General features: G+C 33.2%; 1 pseudogene across 1 annotated transcript; it reads left to right on the top strand.

The window, feature by feature from the left end:
* Nucleotides 1-1,316: 1,316 nt before the first annotated feature.
* On the top strand, nt 1,317-5,141 carry LOC114319119 (aspartyl protease family protein At5g10770-like; annotated as a pseudogene). Its single transcript, XR_014349824.1, has 3 exons — nt 1,317-1,594; nt 3,019-3,081; nt 3,917-5,141. The product of XR_014349824.1 is annotated as an aspartyl protease family protein At5g10770-like (transcript).
* Nucleotides 5,142-12,861: the final 7,720 nt, after the last annotated feature.

Raw genomic sequence — 12,861 nt, 5'->3', positions numbered from 1 at the left:
AGGAAAAAAAAATAATTAGATGACCTTTGTAAGTGGCTAATATGACCAATCTAAAGTAATTAACATAATTTTATCTCTTCTTATTTTCTTTCTATACGTAAATAATTGGTTTCATTTTGTTCATGAATTTTGTGAGAGGAAGCAAAGGAAAATATAAAACTACTTTTGTCTATTTGCTTACAAGAGAAAAATATAGAGGTAAAGAATAAAAGAGGAAATAATATGGGATAAATTTTTGCTTCTAGTTCTAAAAATTATTTTTCTCTCAGCAACACTAGATATCTAGAAGGGAAAAAAAAAAATCTAAAAAGTGTTATAAATTTAAAATATATTGATCGGATTATCCTAAGTGTGACTCACTTAAATCTAAAAAAAAAATCTAAATAGTGTTATAAATCTAAAAATAAATTTAAATCTCTGCAACACATTCAAATTGTTGACATTTTTCTAAGTATTTTTTTTCCCTTATGGGTAAATAAGATTTCAATGTTTTAAATATTTTTTATTTTCACTTTGGTTAAAATTTAATGTTAAATTACTAGAAATTGTATGAAGTTAATAATAAGAGAAGGAAATGTGAATGATGACCAGAGAAAATGTAAAGTTAGAGCATGTTTGGAAAGAATTAAAATATAAGTTAATTTAGTTAATAAAATAAAATGTCACATCTAAATCATAATCATTTTACTTTTTCTTTCATAACCATCGCATTCAAAGTCAAAAATTGTTTTAAAAATGAGCTAATTTAACTAGGTTAATTTAGTCAAAAAGTCAAGCCAAATTAAATCTTCCTAAATGAAGGCTTAGCTCTCGTTTGGTTTTCATTTTGGGACTGAAAAAGCACAAAAGTTCAAAATAGACTACATTAGTCAATAAGACAAAATATCATATTCAAACCATAATCATTACACTTTTTTTCTTACAAAAGTTTAAAAAGTCAAAAAAATCCAAACTAAGCAAGGCTAAAAAAGTCATGCCAAAAAGTTTCAATACAAAAAAGTTGGCTATATTAGCCAATGCCAAACGAAGGCTTAGGCCTCGTTTGGGAATAGACTAATTTAGTAATTTTTTGACTATTTGGCTAAAATATGAGCTAAAAAAAACTAGTATGTTTGGGATGACTTTTTGGCTTTTTATGAAAAGATGGGCAAAAAATAGAGAGAAAAGAGAATTTTTGACTTTTTGATGTGTTGTTGGCTTTTTGGCTAATTTTAGTAATTTTTTGACTTTTTGACTAAAAGTGAGGGTTCCCAAACGAGGCCTTAATAACATCAAAAAATTTGTCTTATTAGGAAGTGAAAGGTTGAGCATCCATTATAAATTTACTAGCTTTTTACAACACTAATAACACAAGAAGTGCTTTGAAAAATAACATAATCGAGAGAGAGAGGCTTTTTGTCAATAATGGCCACTCCAATAACTTCCTCCATAACCATTGGCTTCCTCTTCTTTGTTTCTCTTTTCCTTCTTTTCTGCTCCTCAAAGAATGGCTATGCTTTGGGTAGTGGAGAGAGAAAGACTATGCAAAGCCACTTTCATACATTTCAAGTCAACTCTCTTTTACCAGCTTCTGTTTGCAGCCATTCTATGAAAGGTCAATCACATCAACTCTTTCTATATATATTATCATATCATATTATATTAAAAATAATGTTCGTAAAAAAAAAATTCCCTCTCGTTTGAGGTGGAAGGAATGGGCTTGAGAGTGGCTACGCCGCACCTCAATGTTGATAAGTCTTTAGAATGGTATTTGACAGTCTTACGGTCATACTTTACACAATTCAATATATAACATTTGTTATATTATCTCTAAAAAATTAAATTTAAAATATGCAATGAAACATCACATGGTCCCTAAGTATGAGACCACAATTGACTTTAGATCTCTGTCTACTCAAAACTATATAAAATTCATTCTCACATACTTTCGTATATAAAAAAGTTGTTATAGCAATAATTCTTTTGTTTAAAAAAGGGTGATGTTAGAAATTTTTTAAATTTATCAACGCAATAAATTTAGGTCCCAAGCATTTTTATAAAATTTTAAATAATTATTTTTAATATTTTGTCCATAAATCTCTCCTAAACAATCCTTCCTACTAATCAAACTGGAACAATTCCATTATCTTTGTATAATTTATTTTTATTTAAATATTTATATTTATAATTAATCAATTGCATTAAGTTAATAAAGTTTCAAAAATTTATCATACATATAATTTAATATTAGAAAAATTAATCATACATATAAAATAAAGAGTCACTTTTTAATTTAAATTGTTAAGAAATAATTAATAATATTTTATTTTATTTAATAAGTATTGATACTTGTTAAATTTAAACAATAGGTTAAAAATAGAAAGTTACTAAACCCAATAACAAATTAATACAATATTAAATAAAAATTAACAAGTTCAGAATATAAAATAACTACAAATTAATATAGATTAAATGTGTTTTTTTAGGGTTCTTACAGCCCAGTGGAGGGAAGAAAAAAATATAAATTTATAAAAAAAATTTAATTTTAATTATTAATATTTATAAAATTTCTCGCTAATTTATAATTACTTTTTCAAAACCTCATTGATGTGATATTTTTTTCTTATTTTTACTCATTATTTCTACTATAAATGAATATGTGTTTCTCTTTTCTTTTTATTTTTTTTGAAAGATCGGTTATGAATACTTTAATATGAGAAATGTAAGAGATTGTCAATTTAAATTCCATAATTCAGTTTTTCATAATCCTTTTTCCCATAATTTGACATAAAATTATTATATATATAATCATTAATAATATTATAAAAATGAACGTAATATATACAAAAAAAAAAAAAAAAATCTGCTATGGCCTTTTTTGTAATGTTATTTATAATTTGGTTAAAGTATGATACTATTGGTTAGAGACTTTTTGACTAAAATAATGATAAAATAAAATAAATTAAAATAATTAATAAAAAAATGTTATATAAAATAATTTTTTTTTATTACTTTGTTTTATTTTTATTTATTTATCAGATAAGAGGAAAGAGAGGACAGTGTCATTGAAAGTAGTTCACAAGTATGGTCCATGCTCTCATCTACGTCCAGAGAAAGCAAGTGCTCCTCCAACTAGGGGTGGGTAACGGTTTATCCGAACCGCTCAAACCGCCCAATCCGCCCAACCCGCATATAAATGGGCTGTTTCGCAAACATAATGCGGGCGGATGCGGTTTGAAATATGACAAATTTGCAGGTTGCGGGCGGGTCGCGGTTTAAACCCGCAACCCGCAAAAACCGCCCGCACTTTAATTATTATTATTATTATTATTTTTTATATATCAACTTTGTAACTTTTACAGGAGCACCATTATATTCTCTATGACACTAGGATCCTTATTTTTAAGTATTTCTCAACTTTCTTAATGCCGTAGAATTATCAAGTCCTAAACTTGGTTTCTTATATGATTTTCATTGGTGATTCATCCACTTTTTCCTAATAAAATTTTCCTTCTAATGGTCGATGGAACTTATAGTTTGATTATTGATTACTGAACTGGCAATTCTAATTGAGTACAACCTTTAATGCATTGATATACATTTTTTTCATGGCAAAAATGCTAGTGTAGGGTCTCTTTGTTTTGGGTACTTTCATTTAATGCATTGATATTCAATTTTTATTTGTAAACTCATCAAAAAATTGTTATCACAAATATATAAAATGAATTTGATGCCTAAATTCGCTGGGAAAAAAAAACTCGAAAATTAATTTTTAAAGAAAAAAGTGTAAACCGCAAACCGCCCGCAACCGCCCGCACATTTGCAAACCCTATCCGCACAAACCGCAAACCGCACTGCGGGCGGTTGCGGGTTGACTTTTTCCCAAACCGCATAGATGCGGGCGGGTCAAAACCGAACCGCAAACCGCACAAAACCGATCCGCGAACACCCCTACCTCCAACACTGACTGAGATTCTGACTCGTGACCAGTCCTGAGTCAACTCAATCCAGTCTCGACTCAGGCAAAACAGTCTGGAAAAGGACTCCTCCTCTTCCAACTCCAAGGCCGCCACCACCATCCCTGCGAAGTCGGGCATCCCAATTGGCAGCTTCAACTACATCGTCATAGTCGCACTCGGAACCCCCACAAAACAGCTATCCCTCGTCTTCGACACAGGCAGCACTTTCGTCTGGACTCAGTGCAAACCATGCACTGTCTTCTGCTACAAACAAAAACAACCAATCTTCGACCCATCCCACTCAACAACATACAAAAACATCACCTGTACCTCCGGACACTGCTCTCAGCTTTCCTCCTCCACCAACATCCCCCCTAGTTGCTCAACCAACACCTGCGTCTACGGCATCCGGTACGGCGATGGCTCCACCTCCTATGGTTTCTTCGCATCCGAAACTTTCACATTGACACCCTCCGATGTTTTCCCCAATTTCCTCTTCGGTTGCGGCGAGAACAACCAAGGTCAATTCGACGGCGAGGCCGGGTTGATCGGACTTGGCCGATCTCGCTTGTCTCTCGTCTCACAAATATCTTCCAAATACGGGAATTACTTCTCGTACTGTCTTCCATCAACTCCCAGCTACACCGGATCCCTAACTTTTGGAAAAGGAGGGAGAAGCTCCGCTGGATCATCTCTGCAATTCACTCCATTGCTATCGAAATCGAAAGATCCTTCGTTGTACTACGTCGATATAATCGGAATCAAAGTCGGTGGCAAGACATTATCGATCTCTCAATCGGTGTTCAAGACCCCCGGATCTATAATCGATTCCGGCACCGTCATCACTCGGCTTCCTCCGGCGGCGTACGATTCGTTGACAACGGCTTTCCGGCAACACATGACGCAATATCGGATGGTTAAACCCATGTCGGGATTGGATACATGTTACCGTGTGAAAAAGAACACGACGCTGAAGATACCGAGTATAAGCTGTGTTCGGCGGCAACATCGAAGTTGTGTTTGACTACTCGGGGATACTCTTCATTGCAAGTTCGTCCAAGGCCTGCTTGGCGTTCCTCGGAAATAGTAATTCCTCCGATTTGGTTATTTTCGGAAATGCACAGCAGAAGACTTTGGATGTGGTCTATGATGTTGCAGGTGGGAAGCTGGGGTTTGGCTATCGAGGTTGTTCTTAAGCTTGCTTAGTCCAAACACGGGAAACGAGGGACGTTTCATACTTAAAGTGATGAAACGTGCCTTAATTCCCGGTCGCCGATGCTCTTGATCATCCATGATAGAGTTTTAGGCTTTATGTGTTTACTTGTACATTCATTTCATATTGAATTATGCAACTTCGCCTCTCGGCCATCATGCATTGAAATGCGCGATTGGTGGCCTGATAGTCGAGAACCTACACTCCCTTGAGTTTATGGCATGATAGGGAGGGTGGTTGTGCACACATATCTTGCAAATACATTGCCATACCCTTTCTTGCTCTCTGTTGCAGTAAATTGCAGTTCAACAGCAACAACTGGTCGGCCAGCCAGAAAAACTAGCTGGCCGACCACTTTTCTGGTTTTTCAACAACCAAAAGTGGTCGGCAGGTGTCTGGAGAGACCAAAAGTGGTCGGCCACCCTCCCACAGGTCTCCCAAGGTGGAGTTTAAGCTTTCTGGAGCTTGGTGCAAGTTTCTGAGAAACAAATGAAAACAGAGGCAAATCGGGGCATCGCGTTGGATTTCCGAACGAGGCGACTGGACATGCATGCATTCCTCTACCTCTGAGGCTCCTTATTTACTGCTTTCCTTAGCTGCCATGCTTAGATAGCTAGGTTTTGCTTTGGTCTGTCCCTTTAATCGTTAATGCATTTAGCTATTTCAATTCGTTTTGTAATAATTAGTTTAATTAGCTTAGATTAGCTAGTTAGCTTCTTATTCGGTCTCTCCCTTGAAAGAGCCAATTGTTGTAATAAGCGTGCGTGTGTATGATGCATGTCTTTCAATCCCCATTTCTTTCTCCCTTTTACTTAACCGCTTACGATGGTTAGTTTTAGGGCATATTTCATTTAGCATACCTTATGTTCGCACGTTTGCATCCATTCATCTGTATTGCATGCACCGGGCTCGACGCATCATACTAACTACATTGTATTTTCAATACATTACTTGAATACGTGTTCAACAACATGTTACCAAGTTGCATCTCACATAACATTCTTAGGATAGCCGAGCCTATCTTCATTGCATTTTTGCATGTGTTACATTAGCCATTTTAACATGAACTAGGATCATGCATGATTTCTAACTAGTTCTTTGTTTTTGGCTTGGAGTACACTGTGAGTGTTTACGCTTTAGCATACTGCATGTGTGTTATTGACTACCATGAAAGCATGCTTGCCATAAGGCTATTTGCTTACGTGATTAACTGCCTGAATGCCTGTGGGTGAAGGTTGGATTACTTGAATTGAAATAATTCATTGAAATCCGCATTTTAGCCTACTTGCGAGTAGCAAACTTCAAACTATTTTCCGAACAAACAGATATGCAATGCTTTGTTCCAAATTAGGCGATCTAGTCTATACTTGTTTGTTATGCGCATCACGTAGTAAGATTAGCTAATTAACCAGAATAAGAACACATGTGTTTTCAAAAATAAGATATCATGCTTAGTACAGGCCGATCTTTGATCGGACGAGCGGGGGTGCTCATTAAATGACCTTCCCCAATCGTACCCAAGTTCCCGAGCTGAGGCAACTTTGGTGATGGCGGATATGTGGCCTTAGGCACGAGTCAGGGTTTCCTAAATTCCCCCAAAATAAAATATTTAGGTGGCGATTCTGTATCTGGCAAAGCAATCCATGTTTGGCACTTCTTTACAAAAATCAGTTTTCCAAAACGATTTGCCGGAGTTGGACTCTTTGGTGATTTATCAATCTCACATCGCACATTGTGAGATCAGATTAAGAACCGTGACATTTGAGTCCGAACTGTAGTAAGCACAGCCTGAAGGGATGCGTCTACAACCAGCAGCTACAAACAATGTAGATTTGCTGGTTTAACATATTTTAAAAATAAAAGTCACATTTTTTGTTTTCAAAAGAAAGGGAAATACATCCAAAAAAAATGTTATCCAGTAGATGCCATAATTAATTCCTTTTGTATGCAGCTACGCAAATAATAAATAAACTATAATTCTTTTGAATTTTCAGTTAAGAAACACTGCATAAATATGAGTTATTTAGGTGATAGGTATCACTGTATCCATCATGGTAAATTTCAAATATAATCAACAAACCCAAAATCCATTCATTCCCCAATTGGCAAATTTCAAATGTTAATTAGAAAAGATGTATTTTACTTCAAAAACAGCATTTAAAATTTTCAAATATGATACAAACCAATGAATAACATCACTAGGATAAAATAACAATATAGGTGAGTTTTTAACCAAATAACTCAGAAAGATAAAAGTACAAAAAAATAACTACAGAATAAATCTAATAATGTTGTTATAATGACATGCCTGCTCTAAAGGAGACTCAAATGCACCTCATCTATATGGAGGTTCTTCAAGAAAGGTAAAATCCGATTATTAAAGCAATAAATTCCAACTCTTGTATATACAATGTGGGTAAAGGCTAGTTTGACAGATTTCATAAAGATGCCACTGAAAAACAAGAATGTAAAATAAAGATATCTAGAAGACATTGATACCCATCACCCAAATAACTCACCCCATTCCAATTCAGATACATAAATGAATACATACCTTTCATAACTCCGGTCATAATCTGGGTCAATACGATCTTTCTCCCTATCTTTGAGAATGGCATTGGGGCTGCTGAAAATGCGAGCTCGTGCCCTGTCATACTCCTCCTTTCTCTCTTTCACGGTCCTCACAGTCGTCTGCCACCGCTCGCCATCTCGAGAGAGAGAGAGAGAGAGAGAGCCATAAGAAGAGATTAGGGATTTTTAGTTTTTGAGATTGGGGATTTTTGGTTGAGGAGGGAAAACCAAGCGGGAATGGAAAAAAAATGGCTAAGCCTCATACTATTTTATTTTTTTATTTTTTTTCGTCACAAATGAATATTTAAACAACAAAATGGCGCCGTTTAACTTTCTTTTTCTTTTCTTTTTTTTTTGCGACGGGAGTTGTCGTCGCTAAAAAACTTTATTTTTTGTTAAAATATTTTTTTTTTTTTTGTAGTTAATGAATTTTTTTTTTGTTTTTCATTTTTTTAGTTACTAAGGTTGAAAATTTATTTGTTTCATTTTTATTTTAATAATTTTTTTTTAATTTGGTAGAAGTAGGGGTAATATTTTAATGAAAAATATTTTCCGTTAACATAAAGTTAATTTTTTTTTGTCAATGAAAAATATTTTTCTGCAACCCAATTTTTTTTTGTTACTAAAAATCAAGAACTAATTTTTTGTGGTAGAGGAGAGGGAGTGGCAGTAGTGGTGAAGGTGGTGGACAAGAGGTGGTGATGGTGGTGGTGGTGGTGGTGATGGCGAAAGAGATTAGTGGTGAAGTTGTGGTAGTGGAAGAGGAGATGGAGTGGCGGTGGTGGAGGAGAGGTAATGGTAGTGGTAGTGGTAGTGGTAGTGGAGTGGTGGCGATGATGGTAGTAATGGTAGTTGTAGAAGTGGAGTGACAATAGTGGTAGTAGTGGTGGTAGTCGAATGGCATTTATAGTAGTGATAAATGTGGTAAAGGAGATGCGTGGTGAGAGAGAGAAATGAGTGAGAGACAGATAAAGAAGAGAGATAGAGAGACAAAGAAAGAGACAGAGTGATGAGCGAGAAAGAGACAAATTGGTCGCTAAAAGTGCATTTTCTTATAGTGGATCGATAAATCGAGAGGGAGCTCAATAAATAAAGAAGAGATGAAGGAGAGAGTGAGCAAGGCGAACACAATGGGGGAGGGAGAGAGAGAGAGAGAGAGAGACAGACAGACAAACAAACAAACAAACAAACAAACAGACAAGCAAACAAAAAGAGAGAAGAGTGATGAGTGAGAGAGACAGAGAGACAGAGAGAAAGAGAGAGAGAGAGAGAGAGAGAGAGAGAGAGAGATAAACAAGAGATGAGCAAGAGATAAACAAAAAGAGAGAGAAAGAAAGCAAAAAGAGATTAACGGGAAAGAGACATAGAAGAAAAAAACAGAGAGAGAAGAGAGATGAACGAGAGAGAGAGAGAGAGAGAGAGAGAGAGAGAGAAACAAAAGATGAATGAGAGATAAACAGAGAGAGAGAAAAAAAAAGAACGAAAAGAGATAAACAAGAGAGAGACAGAGAGAGATAAAGAGAAGGGAGAGAGAAGAGAGATAGGGAGAAGAGAGATGGGCGAGAGACGCAGAGAGAAAGAGAAAAAGAGAGACAGACAAACAGACAAAGAAGAGTGATGAGTGAGAGAGAGAAAGAGAAAAGAGACAGAGACACATAGAGAAAGAGAGAGACAAATAGACAGAGAAGAGTGATGAGTGAGAGAGAAAAAGAGAAGAAAGACAGAGATAGAGACAGAGAGACAGGAAGATGAAAAAATGGGTGAAAAGAAAAATGTTATATCAAAAGAGTAAGACGACATCGTTTTTTTAAAAAAAAATTTGTGACAGAAAAATACCGTGGCATTTATTTAAACCATTTTGTGACTATATATATAAAGCCGTCTCAAAGCCACAATATATATATATATATATTTTACTTTTTTTTTTTTTTTTTTGCAACGGTACCTATTACAGTCACAAAAAACTCTTTTTTTTTTTTTTTTTTTTTTTTTCCCGACTGTAGCTGGTGCCGTCGCAAAAACTCTATTTTTTTGCGACAGTAATCTCTGCTGTCGCAAATACTCTATTTTTTTTGCGACAGCAATTTCTGTCGTCGCAAATACTCTTTTTTTTTGCGACAGCAAGTTGTGCCGTCGCAAAAAGTCACATTTTTTGTGACAGCAAATGTGCCGTCGCAAAAAGTTTCGTCTTTTAAGCCAACTTTTCTTGTAGTGTTTTTTGTTTATCTTAATGATAGATGTAAAATTGTAAAATTCACCATTCAAAATCAATAATTTATAATGCTCCAATTATATCACGCACAGACGCAATATGTATGACACCAACATGGATCTAGGAAGTAGATTTTTTTTTTTTTGGGAGGGGGGGGGGGCGTGTCACCCTAAAGCAACCACACTAGAGTGTCACTAATGGTGTCAATTGATTACCAATAAAAAAATAATCTGTTTGGTTTAGTTTTAAAATCATAATTTGGGTTTTGAGGTGTATTTTGAGTTTTAAATTTTTGAAATTAGTTTTGAAAAGAAAAAATTTGTTTGATTATGAGTTTTGAGTTGTATTTTGAGTTTTTGAATTTTGAGTTGTATTTTGAAATTTTTTGGGTTTATTTTTTTTTAAATATTTAAAAAATTTCTTAATTTTATTTTTTCAAGGTAAATATTTTTTATTGTAAATATTTATTTATTTATTTTAATGTGTATTGTATTTACTACATTTGTGAGCTATATTTTTTTAAAATATTTAATAATTTAAATAAATTATTTTTTATATTAAATATATAATTTTTCATTTAAATATGTTTATTTTTTATTTTAAATATTTTATTTTATTTTCAAATATTTTTTAAATATTTTAATATTTTAATTTTTTTGAATATTTGTTTATTTATTTTTTTCAAATTTAATATTTTTAAATTTTTAAAATTTTTTGAATCGCTCAAATATCTAATCATAACAAATTATTTGGCCAAAATACTTTACAAAAATAACAAAATATTTTTTTTTCAAAAAATAAAAAATAATTTTAAATAAAAAAATAAAAAAAATTGTTTTTAAATGTAGTATTTTGAAAAGAATTTTAAGTTTTGAAAAAAATTTAAATCAAGTGTTTGGTTATGATTTTTGAAATTTTTTAATAAGAATCATAATTCCAAAATTAAACCAAACTACCACACAAAAGTGTCACTAATGATGCCAATTGATTACCAATAAGAAAATAATGTTTCCCATTGTGGAAGTCACCACTCATACTAATGGACCATATTGGAGCAATTGAGATTTTATTGCTATGATATGCTAGTTTCATTATTTATTATTTATTTTTTTGGATGGGTGACTTTCATGGTCTTTTTGGATTTTTGTTTTTTATTTTATTTTTTAATAATCAGATGTTTAGACTAACTTACGGGTATTTCGATTAATCTTAGGAAATCAATCCCACTACACACTATAGGGCCCCATTTATGTTCCCTTGCGAGCCCCATTTAAAATCAAAACAAACGTCCTATATGGACTAGCCTTGAGGAACTTATTGGAGTTAGTAAATATTGAACTTGAGACTTGAAAAGAATAGCCTTGAGGAACTTATTGAAGTTATTCTTCTCTGCCAAATGTCAACATTCACTTATGATATTCATATGCACTAATGTTTTGCAGATGTGAATGTGCACAGTTACTATAATAATGTGAATGTTCATATTCACTTATGATATTCATAATGCCGTATTGTGATGAGCATAATTGATGCGATTCACAGAACCAGACTACAACAGCAAGAATGAAACCCTAGCACATCCAAGCCTTGGAACGAGCATGGAAAATAGAAACGTATCCCTCTGAATTGCAGTGATGATGAAAAGCGTAAAATAGAAACTGCCAAACTAAATCAGCGAAGAAAGATGCACGTAACATGTATTAACACTGTATAGATATATATATGGAGGCAAAATAGTCCAGGTAAACAAATTAAATTAGAAAAATGGACCTTATGGAATAAAAAGAAAAATTTATGGGACTAATCAGGTTATAATATTCCATTGTGGACCTAATGGGTTATAACACCTCTAAAATGGATTTATCAATAAAAATCCCTAAAACAAATGATAATATCATTCTTTCACCTATATGAATTACTGATGAAATGGGACAAAGTGTTATCCGAATAAAAACTTTAGAAAATTTCAATAGAATTATGTAAAGCTTATAGAGCTTACTATATATTTTTTTTTTCTAAACTTCAGACAAGATCAACATAATTTAGCCATTTTTAAAAAGAGAAATACTATATATCACTTAAATGTTTCACTAAAAATTTTTACTTATTACCGGAATTGGGATAACTTCTTGTTGTACATTGATGAGGCTCATTCTGTGTCTCACTACAATGATTTAAACAGGTTATTTTCAAGGGTACATCTAATAAAACATATTTATAAAAAATTAAATTAATTAGACATCAATAGCGTTTTTCATCAAATCACATTTTACAAGTTTATTTATTGAAAGTGTCATGCAGACAAAATCACACAATATTTTGAATGTACTTAATAATATTTTGAATAATTATATTAAAAACTTTGTCTTAGTGGGTGACGTGGCTGTGGAAATTTGAAAATCCCTTGCAAATGCAAATGCTTATGCTTATAAAGCTTACTAACCTAAAGATAAGATAACAGTAAGTGCTTGTAGAAATACATTGAGAGAAGTTTAGAGAAGAATGGCTACTTCAATTCCCTCCATTTCCATTACTTTTTTCTTATTTGCTTCCTATCAGCTTGTTTCCCTATTCCTTCTCTTCTCCTTAGAGAAGGGCTATGCTTTGCATGACGAAAAGACTCAACAAAACGACTATCATACTTTCTAAATTAGCTCTCTTCTACCAGTATCTGTTTGCAACTCATCTACCAATGGTTAATACACAACTCTCTCTCTCTCTCTCTCTCTCTCTCTCTCTCTACACATATATAAATATTACAAGTAGACACAAACATATTGAGTGTATAAAGATTCAAGATTTTTAAATTTTCTTATTCATGCAGTTTTAATTACATGATGTAATGAAAATCTTGAATATTGAAACATAAAAATAATCATTGTAAATTTTTGTATTCGGCTCAATCCTTTTATTAAAAGATTGGGCCA

The sequence above is a fragment of the Camellia sinensis genome, chromosome 13 (assembly GCF_055761805.1).
Source record: "Camellia sinensis isolate YWXY chromosome 13, ASM5576180v1, whole genome shotgun sequence".
NCBI classification, from domain to species: domain Eukaryota; kingdom Viridiplantae; phylum Streptophyta; class Magnoliopsida; order Ericales; family Theaceae; genus Camellia; species Camellia sinensis.
This window is presented reverse-complemented; position numbering and strand designations above follow the sequence as displayed.